Source organism: Oncorhynchus nerka, linkage group LG13 (assembly GCF_034236695.1).
Source record: "Oncorhynchus nerka isolate Pitt River linkage group LG13, Oner_Uvic_2.0, whole genome shotgun sequence".
Taxonomy (NCBI): Eukaryota; Metazoa; Chordata; class Actinopteri; order Salmoniformes; family Salmonidae; genus Oncorhynchus; species Oncorhynchus nerka.
In genome coordinates, this window is record NC_088408.1 from 32,244,334 (window position 1) to 32,260,983 (window position 16,650).

The window sequence follows — 16,650 nt, forward strand, 5'->3', positions numbered from 1 at the left end:
TTGGAACCAAGGACTGATAAACCCAATCCACAAAAGTGAAGACTAATTTTACCCCAATGACTACTGTGGGATATGTGTCAAAAGCGAACTTGGGAAAAACCTCCCCATTAACAGCACACTCGTGCATTTCCACAGGGAAAACGATGTACTAAGCAAATATTAAATTGGCTTTTTACCAAATTACCGTACAACAGACCATGTATTCATCCTTCACACCCTAATTGATAAACAAACTAAGGCAAAGTCTAAAACATACAACATTTTAAAATGTACACCAACAAGTATGCTGTTAAAATTGGCAAGATCCACAGGGCTATGGGGTGAGACGGATGCAGCTTGAGCATATCAACGAATTGGCGAGGGCACTAGAACAGTCTGCAGAACCCGACCCTCACCCAACTAGAATCTGAAGTCAAGTGTCTGTTTGCTGATTATCTGGCGCTCCTGTCAACCAACCAAGGAGGGTTTACAGCACCATTTAGAACTTCTGCACAGATTCTGTCATACCTTGGCCCTGACAGTAAATCTCGGTAAGACAAAAATAATGGTGTTTTGCCAGGACCACAAATACAAATTCCTCCAAGACACTGTTGTCCTAGAGCACATAAAAAACGATGCATACCTGTGGCGCTGATGTTTAGGCCGAGGTAACTTCCACAAGGCTGTGAATGATCTGAGAGACTAGGCAAGAAGGGTCTTGTACACCATCAAAAGAAACATCAAATTTGACAAATTAGGATTTGGCAACACAAAAATACTTGAATCTGTTATAAAAACCCATTGCCCTTTTATGGTTGTGAGGGACAAAATGGGACAAACACCCAATTGAGACTACACGCAGAATTCTGCAAAAAATCCTGTGTGTACAACGTAAAACTCCAAATAATGCATGAAGAGCAAATTTAGGACGATACACGCTAATTTTCAAAATCCAGAAAAGAGCTGTTAAATTCTACAACCACCTAAAAGGAAGCGATTCCCAAACCTTCCATAACAAACCAACTACAGAGCGGTTAACCTAGAGAAGAGTCCCCTAAGCAAGCGGGTCCTGGGGCTCTGTTCACAATCACAAACAGAGCCCCGGGACAGAAACACATTTAGACCCAACCAAATCATGAGAAAACAAAAAGATAGTTGACACATTGCTCTGTTTTTTTGTTAATTCTTTCCAAACTGGAAAGCTATTTGGCCCTAAACAGAGAGTACACAGTGGCAGAACACCTGACCACTGTGACTGACCCAAACTTAAGGAAAGCTTTGACGATGTACAGACTGAGCATAGCCTTGCAATAGAGTCCGCTGTAGGCAGACCTGGCTCTCAAGAGAATACAGGCTATGTGCACACTGCCCACACATTAAGGTGGAAACTGAGCTGCACTTCCTAACCTTGTGCAAAATATGTATGACCATATTAGAGACACATATTTCCCTCAGATTACACAGACCCACAAAGAATTTGAAAACAAATCCAATTTGGATTAATTCCCATATCTATTAGGTTAAATACCATAGTGTGCCATCACAGCAGCAATATTTGTGATCTGTTGCCACAAGAAAAGGGTAACCAGTGAAGAACACAATAATTATTTATTTATTTTAACATTGTTACAACACTGTCCATAGCCATAATATGACATTTTAAATGCCTCCATTCCTTTGAAACGTTTGAGTATAATGTTTACTGTTAATTTCAGCTTGTTTTTCACTTTTGTTTATTATCTATTTCACCTGCTTTGGCAGTGTAAACATGTTTCCTATGCCAATAAATATATTTGAATTTAATTGATGCCTGTTCTTAAGTGGCTTGCGCAATAACTCAATTTTCCCTTGCAGTATTTTGAAACTTCTCAAACACAAAATTGTACACTGTTCGTAAAATATTATAGTTTTGGGAAAAGAACTGTATTGAGAGAATGTTTCATCGTTGAGTATTTGCAGAATGTCGACACAAATCTATCTCGCTCCATTTTATTATTCTCCCAGCCACTGGGCTTCCTCTCATCACCATATTTGGTGGTGAGTAGAAACGTCAACCGGATGCTTCAGATTTATATATCCGGTAAACATCTGGCTCATTGTTCTATGACTGTAGCAACAAAAAAAATAGACAACAGCCCGTCGTTTCAAATGGGAACAAACAAGCCAAAGTGGACAGAACAAGCAAGGAGGTGTACAGAGCCAAGCACGAGCTAGCGATATCCTATTGGCGCGTTCTAGCATTCAATTGCATATTTCTGTTGGGGAACGCCTACTCTGAAGTGCGCGTGTCCAATAACTAAATTCGCCTTTGCACTCCTAAACAACGCACTTTTTAAAAACTTTGGCAAAGGGTAAAGTCTACAAAACTTAGTCCACTCTGTTCGGAACATATTGTAGTTTTGGGAACAGAAAACTGTATTGAGATCAAATGTTCTATCGATGAGTAAATTAGCATAACGTCTGCCAATATCCATCTCGTTTAAACTGGGCTTCTTCTCACTGCCATATTTGGTAGTGAGTGGGAAAAGCCAACCGGATGCTTCACATTTATACAACCGGTGAAATATCTGTGTTTATTGTTCTATCTGTGACTAGTGTGGTAGTGGTGGTCCAATTATAAGACCATTCCAGAAACCTGACTTAACTCATCGTAGTTAGTTGTAACAATTTTATAGTTTTCATAGACATATTTACAGTAGTTAGAAAAACCAAGATGCATTTTCTTTGAATTTAAACATTAATTTCAAATCATTCGTGTAACGACATGACGACGCTGTCCCCTGCTTCTGAGAAGAGGGAATCAACCAATCAGACCTCGCTTGTCTGTATGGCTAACAGTACTGAAACGATAGTCTATAGCTGCTAGCATTTTTAGGAGGGGCAGAGACATTCTGAGCCATTATCTGGCGTTCTTGAAATACAAAGTGGATGCCTCTATGATCCAGCTACAGCGAAATATACCTCTCCGTACAAGGTAAGATACGCCGTAAAGTCACCCTGACCTGAGCCACGGGAAAGGATTTCGAGCTACGCTAGCCGGTTTTGGCTAAATGGAGAACTAGCCGCTAGCTAGTGTGTCGCGAGCGGTCTCTTCAAAGATGGTTTCCTACTAACGTTACTATGGTCTCGGTTTAGTCTCTGGGTGCTTAGTGGGTGACAGTCCATACTCCACACCTGGAAGACCATGGGCATGGTGGAAATCCAAGCAACGTATTCTGGCATGGGGTTGAACAGTGTTGGATTGGTTAAATATAATTTATTTTAACGTTTGAACGTTCGCTAGCTAATTGTGACATCCAGTAGCTATCATCGTAGTGAGCTTGTTAACGTTAGCTGCTAAATTACAGCGAAGCAGCCCGTCGGCTTTTGCAGTTGAAACACATTTAGAAGTATCGGTTGATGTCCATCCACCTGTTTCGCATTACTAACCAACACAGTAGACCACGTCAAGCATGAATCTGATCATGTTAGTTAGCTAGCTAATAGCTAATCACTCCCCAAACGTTATTGACAACATTGATTGACAGAAAGCCTACTAACGTGATCCATGTGCGAGGAAAATAGAAATGTCATTACTAGTTCATTAGCTAGCTAAATAACGTTAGATGGCTTACTACATCTGCAGTACTAACGTTATATCATTCAATAACAATGATTGGGGTAAAGACGGGATGTAAAAATGGTTTGTAATTCTCCATGTGGAGATTAGCAAGGGATTATGGTTGTGCAAGGACACAGCAGTGGTTACACGTTTTCAACGAGTCTGTATCCACTAAATCAGATTTCACAGTCAAATTCCACAGCCACAAAATCTAAATTGGCTACAAACATTTGCTTGTTGGTCTTAATTTATATGGGCAGTCCTTAGGTGCTACATCCATTTTTGGACATGTTTTTTTAAGGCAATTATTCGTTATATTATTCAGGAATCAATGGGTACATATGTCATACCTGCATACGTCCAAAAATGGATGTAGCATCTAAGGATCGCCCATATAAATTAAGAGCTATTGTGTGTGACAGCTGGCTAGATATATCTATCTCAGCAAAAAAAGAAAATATCCCTTCAGACGGTAGACAATTAAGGTCACAGTTATGAAAATTTAGGACACAAAAGAGGCTTTTCTACTGACTCTGAAAAACATCAAAAGAATGTGCACATCTGTGTGAACGTGCCTTAGGCATGCTGCAAGGAGGCATGAGGACTGCAGATGTGGCCAGGGAAATAAATGACAATGTCTGTACTGTGAGACGCCTAAGTCAGTGCTACAGGGAGACAGTATGGACAGCTGATCGTCCTCGCAGTGGCAGACCATGTGTAACAACACCTGCACAGGATCGGTACATCCGAACATCACACCTGCGGGACAGGTACAGGATGGCAACAACAACTGCCCGAGTTACACCAGGAACACACAATCCCTCCATCAGTGCTCAGACTGTCTGCAATAGGCTGAGAGGCGCTTGACTGAGGGCTTGTAGGCCTGTTGTAAGGCCTACAAGCCCACAGTCTCTTGACCAGACAGGACTGACAGAAGGTGCTCGTCACTGAGGAGTCACGGTTTTGTCTCACCAGGAGTGATGGTCGGATTCGCGTTTATCGTCGAAGGAATGAGCGTAACACCGAGGCCTGTACTCTAGAGCGGGATCGAGGTGGAGGGTCCGTCATGGTCTGGGGCAGTGTGTCACAGCATCATCGGACTGAGCTTGTCATTGCCGGCAATCTCAACGCTGTGCGTTACAGGGAAGACATCCTCCTCCCTCATGTGGTACCCTTCCTGCAGGCTCATCCTGACATGATCTTGCAGCATGACAATGCCACCAGCCATACTGCTCATTCTGTGTTATTTTCTGCAAGACAGGAATGTCAAGTTAATTGACACGAGAAAATAGCAACTCTACAAAATCGCAATGCCTACAATGAATAGCTAAATTACTTCGGGAAACTAACGGCGTCCGAATGCTTCCCAGCCCATACAGTTTGGTAGAGTTTGTGCATATATTATGACATTTTGTGACGTCATTTGTTTTGGACTTCGATGAGGGTTTTCTCGGCTGTTCGGTCACGTAATTTTTTCTGGAGGCAAGCCGAAGTTCAGAGGCGAAGTCTATGCCTCTTTGTCTGTAATTGGTCAACATTAGGGATTCTTCAATAAATTATTTGTCATTCAACTAGAGACAACTTGTTTTCATGAATGTTTTTTCATTGAAAAATACTGCACCAAATATCTTAATTAGATGTAAAATTGTGCTACTAAGATCTCTTCGGCAAAAACGTCAAAATGAATGACAGATTTCTTGTTCTTTTAATTCTGACTTTTTTGAGGAAGTGTATACTGGCTATGGCGTCATTAAATGGACAAACAGTACTTTTTCTGCTATGTTCTCGTTTTAAAAGGAAAGGTTTTGAAGTGAGTGCGAGCACACTCGTTCTGCCAGCCAAGTTTGACTAGGTACCAGCTGAACTGAATGCATGGGTCCGCAGAGCTCCTCATCCTCTCCACTCTGCTTTTACTAACTGCAAGACATAATTAAGATTGAGGAATCCATTCAATCTCTTATCTGTAGTAATGTTACAGCTATGGTTTGTCGTGTGAGCTAGCTTTTGCATAATGCTGCTGATGATCACACCCTTACAGGCAGCCCTCACTGCCATGTTTCCTAGCAACGTGTAGCTGCTGTGTTTTCACAATCTTCTGTCACAGAAAATATAGCTCAAACTGTTTTCTTTTATTGCCCTTTTGTCAGCAGATCTATCTATTAGTGAAACAAATTTGGGTCTAGTAACATATGGTATGACAATGATATTATTCAATGCATTTGGAAAGTATTCAGACCCCTTGACTTTTTCCACATTTTGTTACGTTACAGCCTTATTCTAAAATGGATTAAATAAAATAAAAATCCCTGTCAATCTACACACAATACTCCATAATGACAAAGCGAAACAAGTAAAGAAATTAAATGCCTTATTTACATAAGTTTTCAGACCCTTTGAGCTCAGGTGCATCCTGTTTCCATTGATCAGCATTTGAAGGTCGCCAAGAGCACAGTGGCCTCCATTCTTAAATGTAAGAAGTTTGGAACCACCAAGACTCTTCTGAGAGCTGACCGCCCAGCCAAACTGAGCAATCTGGGGTGAAGGGCCATGGTCAGGAAGGTGACCAAGAACCAAATGGTCACTCTGATAGAGTTCCTCTGTGGAGATGGGCGAACCTTCCAGGAGGACAACCATCTCTGCAGATCTCCACCAATCAGGCCTTTATGGTAGAGTGGCTAGACGGAAGCCACTCCTCAGTAAAAGGCAAATGACAGCTGGCTTGGAGTTTTCCAAAAGGCACCCAAATGACTCTCAGATCATGAGAAACAAGATTCTCTGGTCTGATGAAACCAAGATGGACTCTTTGACCCTGTGGGTTGATGAGGAATTGAAAAGAGAGATGAGGCAAAATAAGTCTGGCTGCACAATCGATTGGCAAATGTACTGAAAATTGAGAAATCATGTGACGACTAAATAATAAGAAACTACACTGAAACAGCACCTCAATTACATTTTGGTCAAAAATGCAAACTCGGCTCCATCATTCATTGAATGATGGGTCATTCATCACAAAACCCACTGATAATGCCAACTACTTTAAATGTAAAAAAAAATATTGACAAGATCAGAACTTGATATGCCAGAAATAAACACTGACAGTATACATCCAAGTATATCTGACCAAATTTATGAAAGACCAGCATTGTAATTTTGAGTTCAGTAAAGTGAGTGTGGAAGAGGTGAAAAAATGGTCTATTAACAATGACAAGCCATCGGGGTCTGACAACTTTATGGAAAATTAATGAGGATAATAGCGGACGATATTGCCACTCCTATTTGCCATATATTCAAGGCTACTAGAAAGTGTGTGCCCTCGGGCTTTCCTAAAAATAGTAAATCCCCCTTTACCGGCTCAAATAGCCGACCAATCAGCCTGTTACCAACCCTTAGTAAAGTTTTGGATTTTTGGGGGGACCAGATACAATGCTATTTTACAGTTAACAAATTGACAACAGACTTTCAGCATGTTTATAGGGAAATACATTCAACAAGCACAGCACTTACACAAGTTACTGATGATTGGCTGAGAGACATTGATGATAAGGTTGGGGGGTCTGTTAGACTTCAGTGCAGCTTTTTACATTATCGATCACAATCTGCTGCTGGAAAAACATATGTGTTATGGCTTTACATCCCCTGCTATACTGTGGATAAAGTGTTACCTGTCTAACAGAACACATAGTGAGTTCCTTAATGGAAGCCTCTAACATAATCCAGGTAGTATCAGGAGTTCCCCAGAGCAGCTGTCTAGGGCCCTTACTTTGAGTGAAGCCAGTGTGTCTGTATGCGGATGACTATACACGTCCGCTACTACAGCGACTGAAACACAGTGGCAAGGAATAAGTTCATCCTAAATATTTCAAATACAAAGCATTGTATTTGGGACAAATCATTCACTAAACCTCAACTAAATATTTTAATTAATGTGGGAATTGATTAAATTCAGACTGTAATGGTCAAAACATATTGATACAACAGTAGCTCAGACGAAAAGTCTGTCCATAATAAAGAGCTGCTCTGCATTCTTAACAGCACCATCAACAAGGCAGGTCCTAATACCCAACCTATAGACAAATTAAAACAGGAAACGAACGTGCTCATGTCTGTTCAATGCTGGTCCGACCAATCTGATTCCAGGCTTCAAGATTGCTTCAATCACGTGGACTGGGATATGTTCCGGATAGCATCGGACAACAACATTGATGTATACGCTGATTTGGTGAGCGAGTTTATTAGCAAGTGCGTCAGTGATGTTGTACCCACAGTGACAATTAAAACCTTCCCCATCCAGAGACTGTGGATTGATGGCAGCATTCGCACTAAACTGAAAGCGACCGGAAACATGACCGACTGTGACCGACTGTAGATGATAATACAAGTTATAAACATGGAATTACAGATATACCTCTCCTTAATGCAACCGCTGTGTCAGATTTCAAAAAAACTTTACGGAAAAAGAAACACATGCAATAATCTGAGACTGCGCTCAGAACAATAGAATAATAGCCTCCATGTTGGAGTCAACAGAAACCAGAAAATACATGATAAATGTTTCCTTACCGTTGATGAACTTCATCAGAATGCAGTCCTAGGAATCCCAGGTCCACAATAAATGCTTGATTTGTTCAATAATGTCTGTTTATGTCCAATTAGCTACTTTGGTTAGCACGTTTGGTAAACAATTCCAAAGTCACAAAGCGTGTCCACTATAACGTGACGAAATGTCCAAAAGATCCGTAACAGTCAGTAGAAACATGTCAAACGATGTACTATATCAATGTATGTAATGTTGTTTACATACATCTTGAATAACGTTCCAACCGGAGAATTAGAATGATTTCAAATGAGCGGTGGAACGCAGGTCCTTCCCTTGTGAACGCGCATAGTGAAAGCATGGTCAACTTGTGGCAGTGGTGACTATTTCCTGTCTCATTCGACCCCCTCCCTCCTCACATTAGAGGCACCAGACAAAGTTCTATTGACTGTTGACATCTAGTGGAAGGCGTAGGAAGTGAAAACTCATCCATCTCTCGCTGTAATTTCAATGAGAGCTAGGTTGAAAATCTGCCACCCCCAGAAAAAATCCAAACAGGGAGTGGAATTCCTCAGGTTTTTGCCTGCAATATGAGTTCTGTTATACTCAGACATAATTCAAACAGTTTTAGAAACTTCAGAGTGTTTTCTATCCAATACTAATAATAATAGGCATATATTAGCAACTGAGACTGAGGAGCTGGCTGTTTACAATGGACACCTTTTCATCTAAGCTACTCAAACTGCCCCTGCAGCCATAAAAAGTTAACTATAATAAACACACAGAAATACGAGCCTTAGGTCAAATCCGGAAACTATCACCTCGAAAACAAAACGTTTATTCCGTTCCATATTTTAACTAACTGGTGGCATCCATGAGTCTAAATATTCCTGTTACATTGCACAACCTTCAATGTTATGTCATAATTACGTAAAATTCTGGCAAATTAGTTTGCAAAGAGCCAGGCGGCCCAAACTGTTGCATATACCCTGACTCTGCGTGCAATGAATGCAAGAGGTGACACAATTTCACCTGGTTAATATTGCCTGCTAACAGGTTTAAAAATATATAATTGTGTATTGATTTTAAGAAAGGCATTGATGTTTATGGTTAAGTACATATTGGAGTAACGACAATCGTTGATTGATTGTTTTTTATAAGATACGTTTAATGCTAGCTAGCAACTTACCTTGGCTTACTGCATTCGCGTAACAGGCAGGCTCATCGTGGAGTGCAATGTAATCAGGTGGTTAGAGCGTTGGACTAGTTAACTGTAAGGTTGCAAGATTGGATCGCCTGAGCTGACAAGGGAAAAATCTGTCGTTCCTAAGCCGTCATTGACTGACTTGCCTAGTTAAATAAAGGTGTAAAAAAAAAAAAAGATTTCCGATTGTTATGAAAACAACTTGAAATCAGCCCTAATTAATCGGCCATTCCGATTAATCGGTCGGCCTCTAGCCCTAACCCATCTGGACAAGAGGAATACCAATGTAAGAATGCTGTTCATCGATTACAGCTCAGCATTTAACACCCTAGTACCCTCAACTCGTCATTAAGAGACCCTGGGTCTCGACCCAACCCTGTGCAACTGGGTCCTGGACTTTGTGACGGGCCGCCCCCAGGTGGTGAGGGTAGGAAACATCTCCACCCCGCTGATTCTCAACACTGGAGCCCCACAAGGGTGCGTTCTCTGCCCTCTCCTGTATTCCCTGTTCACACATGACTGCGTGGCCATGCACGCCTCCAACTCAATTATCAAGTTTGCAGACGACACTACAGTGGTAGGCTTGATTACCATCAACGACGAGACAGCCTACAGGGAGGAGGTGAGGGCCCTCGGAGTTTGGTGTCAGGAAAATAACCTCGCACTCAACGTCAGCAAATCAAAGGAGATGATCGTGGACTTCAGGAAACAGCAGAGGGAGCACCCCCTATCCACATCAACGGGACAGTAGTGGAGAAGGTGGAAAGTTAGAGCGCCTCTTCAACCTCAGGAGGCTGAAGAAATTTGGCTTGTCACCAAGAACACTCAAACTTTTACAGATGCACAATCGAGAGCATCCTGTCGGGCTGTATCACCGCCTGGTATGGCAACTGCTCCGCCCATAACCGTAAGGCTCTCCAGAGGGTAGTGAGGTCTGCACAACACATCACCGGACAAACTACCTGCCCTCCAGGACACATACACCACCCAATGTCACAGGAAGGCCAAAAAGATCAAGGACAACAACCACCCGAGCCACTGCCTGTTCACCCCGCTATCATCCAGAAGGCGCGGTCAGTACAGGTGCATCAAAGCTGGGACCGAGAGACTGGAAAAACAGGTTCTATCTCAAGGCCATCACTAACATTGAGTGGCTGCTGCCAACATACTGACTCATCTCTAGCCACTTTAATAATTAAACATTGGATGTAATGGATGTAATAAATGTATCACTAGTCACTTTAAACAATGCCACTTTATATAATGTTTACATACCCTACATTACTCATCTCATATATACTGTACTCTATACCATCTACTGCATCTTGCCTATGTCACTCGGCCATCGCTCATCCATATATTTATATGTACATATTCTTATTCATTCCTTTACACGTGTGTGTATAAGGTAGTTGTGAAATTGTTAGATTACTTGTTAGATATTACTGCACGGTTGGAACTAGAAGCACAAGCATTTCGCTACACTCGCATTAACATCTAACGATGTGTATGTGATCAATAAAATATGTTTTGAAGACTCGAGGCTGTAATCGCTGCCAAAGGTGCTTCAACAAAGTACTGAGTAAAGGGTCTGAATACTTATGTTAATGTTTATTTCCATTTTTTTTATTTGCAAAAATGTCTAAACCTGTTTTTGCTTTGTCATCATGGGGTATTGTTTGTAGGTGGATTATACAAAAAATATTTTTTAAATCAATTTTAGAATAAGCAAGTAAGATAACAAAATGTGGAAAAAGCCAAGGGGTCTGAATACTTTCCGAATGCACTGTATGTTGGTGTAGGTCAGTGTTGATGGTTAATGTAGATATTTTACCCTTATGACATCAATATCCCTATTTGCCCAGCTGTAGTGGCTACAAAGGTTGAGGTCAAAGGTGAGCTGTCATAGCAAAATCATGGTGTGTTATTTCACATATTAGTCATTGATTGTCAATATTTTTGTTTTAACTGTTTGTAGCACCTGGCAGTTTAGGTTAAAAATGGTTAGGCTTAGTTTCTACTCTGTTGATTATGAGCAGGCCTACTTGTCGTCTTGCTCATTCCGTTGTCCTTACGCCAAACTGAAGCATGCCTAACATTGTAGCAATGTTATAGGCCTCTACTTGTATTTTGTTTAATACCTCAACCTTTAATCAGGTTGCTGCCAATAAAGTTCATGGTGGCAAATAAAAGCAGATACGATCCTTTTCCGTTGACAGTGTAATGATGTAGGCTGGATGTTTTTCTGAAGTAGCTGTCATCCCTGAGATCCCGGTACTTTGAAAGAAAACAAACAACAAAAAAAAAGTACTTTGAGGCAACATCCGTCTCTCAAATCATTTGCGAATGGCAGCCAAAAATAGCCTTTCTGTGAGAAACAAGAGGATTGCAAAGAAATACAAAATACTTAATTTAGCCCAGTACTGACAAAAGGCAATTTTGGCTGTCACATAGTGTTAGTGTCTGTGCTGAAAATTTGGTTGATCTTTCCATCTCTGACAGACTGTTTGAACACTGAACAAAAACGTAAACATGTAAAGTTTGGTTTCATGAGCTGAAAGAAAAGATCCCAGAAGTTTTCCCTAAGCACAAAAAGCTTATTTCTCAAATTTTTTGCACAAATTTGTTCACATTGCTGTTAATGAGCATTTCTCCTTTGCCCAAATAATCCATCCACCTGACAGGTGTGGCATATCAAGAAGTTGATTAAACAGCATGATCATTACACAGCTGGGTACAATAAAAGGCGACACTAAAATGTATAGTTTTGTCACACAACGCAATGCCACAGATGTCTCAAGTTGTGAGGGCGCGTGCAATTGGCATGCTTACTGTAGGAGTGTCCACCAGAGCTCTTGCCAGAGAACTGAATGTTATTTGCGCTACCATTTATCATGCTGAAATAAGTGGAGTATTTTTCTCTACGGTCACTTAGTAGCCTAGGCCTACTTCTGCCCCAAAAACTTGTCTTTTAATCAATCTATGTGATTTTTGTTTCATGGAATCTCCATCTGTAGGCTATATTTGATTAGTTCTGATGCTGGGCAAATAAGTTGGTGGTCAATTCGTTTGCACATCTATCACTGATTTAGAAACATTTAGCATGCAATGTAAATCAAGTGTAGGCCTATTATTGAGCTCACGTATAGGAAACGTCAAAAGCCTGCAGAGGTTGTGAAATATGAACACAAGATGCGAATGCTTTTGAAAATATATGTTGCTATTACTTTCTATGGGTCTCATGATGAAGATACTCTACTCCTGCTTCTTAACGAAGCAGAGTTACGGTAGGAAAAGAGTTGAGACGTGGATCAAAAAAGCATGGGCTTGCCATGGGCTCTGTTTCAAAATATCACTTTTTTTTAGGATGTCGGTTGGCATGAAGGAAGTTGTGGGAAAAATATAATTTTTTATCCTTTTTATATATTCTTAGCCTACTATAAAATGTGTATGTGATCAGGGTAGGCTAAGTGTGTCTTGTCTTTTTAATGGACAAATTTACTATTTATTTCATGTGCATGGTGCAGCCATATAAACTCAATATGCCATTCTATTTTCCATTCTTTTGAAAATAATTCAAAATAAATGATATTAGTCTTATGTTTCTTAGGACCTGCTTAAAATGAATGAATAATGGATTTCTTTGAGATGGTGTATATTCCATGGATTTATTAACATAGACGCCCACATCAGCACACACCTACTCTGACTCCTACACTTTCCTGCATGTGCACGGGAGATAGAAAAGGCTTATCCTGGCAATGTGGTAAAAATGGGACCCCCAAATATAAAATGTATATCCTATAGTATAAAAAAATGGATTGTGTAACTCCATGATGTTACTTAGATGATTTGTATATGAAGTGCGAAAATGCTAATATACAGTGCCTTCAGGAAGTATTCTGACCCCTTGACTTTTCCCACATTTTGTTATGTTACAGCCTTAAATGAAACAATTCCCTCAGCAATCTACACACACTAACCCATAATGACGAAGCAAAAACCGGTTTGTGGCTTTTGACAATTCCTTTTGTATTCCTCATGTCTTACACATTGTTAGAAAAAGTTTTGTCCAAATCAGATATTAATTGGAATCCTATAAATGTAAAAAATGTATTCAACCAAGTCTGAGATGGTGGGTGTCATGGCTTGCTGAAATGACATTGAACCACTCCACAGCTAGAAGTGCTCTTTAGGTCTTCATTTAAAAAAAAAAAATTTATAAAAAAATTAAATGTAACCCTTATTTTACCAGGTAAGTTGCCCTGAGAACACACTCTCATTTACAGCAATGACCTGGAGAATAGTTAGAGGAGAGGGATGAATGAGCCAATTGGAAGTTGGGGATGATTAGGCGGCAATGACTGTATGAGGCCCAGATTGTCAATTTAGCCAGGACACCCCTAGTCTTACGATAAGTGCCATCTCTTCCAGGGAACAGTGTGTTGTTGGAAAGGTGTCTTCAGGTTTCTCCCCTAGTTGTTTTTCTCCTCTCAGCCCACAATAAGCGGTGTCTGGGCTGGGCCACTCCAAGTTTCTAGGCCCATGGGAGAGGCTTGGCATAGTTCTGAGAGACAGAGTTTAGTTTATTATGATCCCCATTAGCTACTGCACATGCAGCAGCTACTCACCCTGGGGTCCACATAAAACGTACAGAACAGTTATAGACAAAGTAAGATATTACATTACATTCAGAAATCAAATAAGCGTTATGTATTTGTAAGACGAGACAACGGGAAAAAAATACTACTTACACACTTCCTATTCTTATTTCCAGTACAGTTAAATTAAATCTTTAGAAAGAGGAGAGGCGGTGTGGTACAATTTTTGTATGTTTTAATTTTTTTTGAGCTAAACTAGCTTTTTGGCTGTTTGTAAATGGTACAACATGAGAAAACGGGAGCAGGAGATTCCAGCTGTGTATTGACTGGTCGTGTTTTATATTGAAAGTAACTTTATTTTTTTGCCTCAATGGAGTGATAAGGGGCGTGCTAATGTAGTTTTCCTGCACAAAAAATACATTAGTGCAACACATTCAGTAGAAAATAACTTAATTTTCATCAGATGACAACAGAAGTGCAACGCTATTTGGCTGGCAGCCACACAAGTAAATGAGCTTACACTGCAAATGTAGCACTGTGCGCTGAGAGTCGGGAAGCAAGTTCAGGGAGTGAATGTTTTAATAAAAGGAACATAATACAAAAGAAACACTAACAGCACACAGACATGAAACCCGAACAAAGACTCCTGGGGAAGGAACCAAAGGGAGTGACATATATAGGGAAGGTAATCGGCGAAGTGATGGAGTCCAGGTGAGTCTTACGACGCGCAGGTGCGCATAACGATAGTGACAGGTGTGCGCCAGAACGAGCAGCCTGGTGACCCAGAGGCTGGAGAGGGAGCACACGTGACAGCAAAAAGGATGCGTGGCCAATGTATTTCTAATGTTTGCCATGGAAGGAATGTAGCCAGCTACATTTTTATTAATGTTTTGCTTGAAGTTAATTGTGCATTTTTACCAGAGAAAAGTAGCTCCACATCAGTCAGAGCACTGTCTGCTGATAGAATGCCAATTGGTGAATTCTCATCTGAGTATAGAAGTGCAACTGAAGCAAAAGGCAGTGGCCGAGCAGAAATTACAGTAAGAAGTATTTAAATCTGTTTAAAAAATGCAGACATTTATTACGCATTCTTATTTTTCTGTGTGAAAAACGCAGAATTCTGTGTTAACACGAACCCTAAGTGTAATTTGCTAGTTATCTAAGTGGCTGAATTAATAAGGAGACGGGGCATCGTATAGTGTTAGCATTTTTGTTTTCTTTAAAAAATATATAAAAAATTGTGGTACTTTTACCCCTTTTTCTCCCTAATTTCGTGATCTCTAATTGGTAGTGGTACAAGGAAATCCCGGCCTGCCAAACCCTCCCCTAACCTGGACGACGCTTGGCCAATTGTGTGCCGACTCATGGATCTCCCGATCATGGCCGGCTGTGAAACAGGCTGGGATCAAACCCAGGGCTTTAGTGACGCCTCAAGCACTACGATGCAGTGCCTTAGACCGCTGCGCCACAGAGGGGGCAGTGTTCTCTTTCTGCCGTGTTTGAGAAGTCAAAGCCCTTTGGGTGAGTTATCTGTACAGCTGCCTCTGCTATCTGGATTTTCTTGCGTCCCCCCCCCCCCCTCCCTATTCTCCAAGCAGAGCAGGCAGCTCGTTGCCGTAGCGACTCCAGATTCCACACAGACACAGCGTGTACACTTGCTGCACCAGAGATGGTACTGTTCTTCCTTCAGACAAGTATGCGTCAAAGCCTTGTTCATTTGCACTATGTCTCTAGTTCACAGTCTAAACTCGCCAAAAATTAAATTTGGTAGCTCCTACCTATCTGTAACTTATGAGCTGGATTGCCTGTCTTTGCAATTCGTTTTTACCGTTTGTGCTTGTTAGCATATTTAGCTTAGCAGCCTCCATGGAAATGGACTATTACTTGTGCTAATTTTGACAGCATTCTGGTAATAGATGCCGATTGGGATTTTTCTTTTTTTCTTTTGTCGCCCACTTGTGTATTTAACCTGTAATACCGCAAATCCTGAGATGAGAGAAGGATGGTATGAAAATCTGGGTACCGCCCAACCCTACTGCAATGCACAGGAGACCATTATCTTAGGCCTCCAGTGTTTGCCCCATATGCATTTCAATCGTAGACGGCACTGTAGATGTAAAGATGTATCCCCCAGGGAGACCCATTCACCCCCAAGCAAGAAGCCCCCACCCAACACCCTTGCAGAAAGCCCCCTGCTAAGTCTGCCACTGCTGTTGGGAAAAAAAATCCTGGAGGAAACACTGGGCTTCAGTGGGTCCTATTTGACATGATGGATGCCTCATATGCAGAGTCCCTTTACCCCCTTTACACAAGTAATTGTGAAGTCCCCTTTCTCTACAGAAATGGATAGACTGTTCACAAGTAATTTTATTTGAACTGATTAGAGTTGAGGCTGGACCTGAGCCATTGGAACTGGGGCTTTAGTGAATGGCCTACAGACAGGCCAGATAGCAGAGGTAATTCATGGAAACAAGCTTTACTGGTTAAATGTCTCTGCTTGTCCAAGCTTTGGAAGTGTGGTTGTTGTTAAGCAGTTGGAAACCCTTGACTTGGCTACTGACCAGTTCCAATGTAGAACAAAGGTGATTACAAACAGACTGCTTTTTCAGTGTTGGGGCGCCACCAGCTTTAAGTGAATCAATGGGGTAAGCTTAGTTTACTGCTAGTCTGATTTTGCTTGTAGCCTTGTGCCACCATTTACTGTTTCCCCTCACAACAACCTATAGAAAAA

General features: G+C 41.1%; 1 protein-coding gene across 4 annotated transcripts in view; it reads left to right on the forward strand.

The window, feature by feature from the left end:
- Window positions 1-2,565: 2,565 nt before the first annotated feature.
- The window catches only part of LOC115139376 (dnaJ homolog subfamily C member 5-like), a 28,477-nt gene continuing 14,392 nt past the window's right edge, over window positions 2,566-16,650 (forward strand). For 3 of the 4 annotated variants that reach the window (XM_029676668.2, XM_029676665.2, XM_029676669.2), the window contains exon 1: window positions 2,566-2,953. The gene's annotated coding sequence lies outside the window, so the exon portion shown is untranslated. Of the gene's footprint in view, window positions 2,954-11,838; window positions 15,441-16,650 lie in introns of those variants that run through there. The other variant, XM_029676667.2, reaches the window with a different exon arrangement.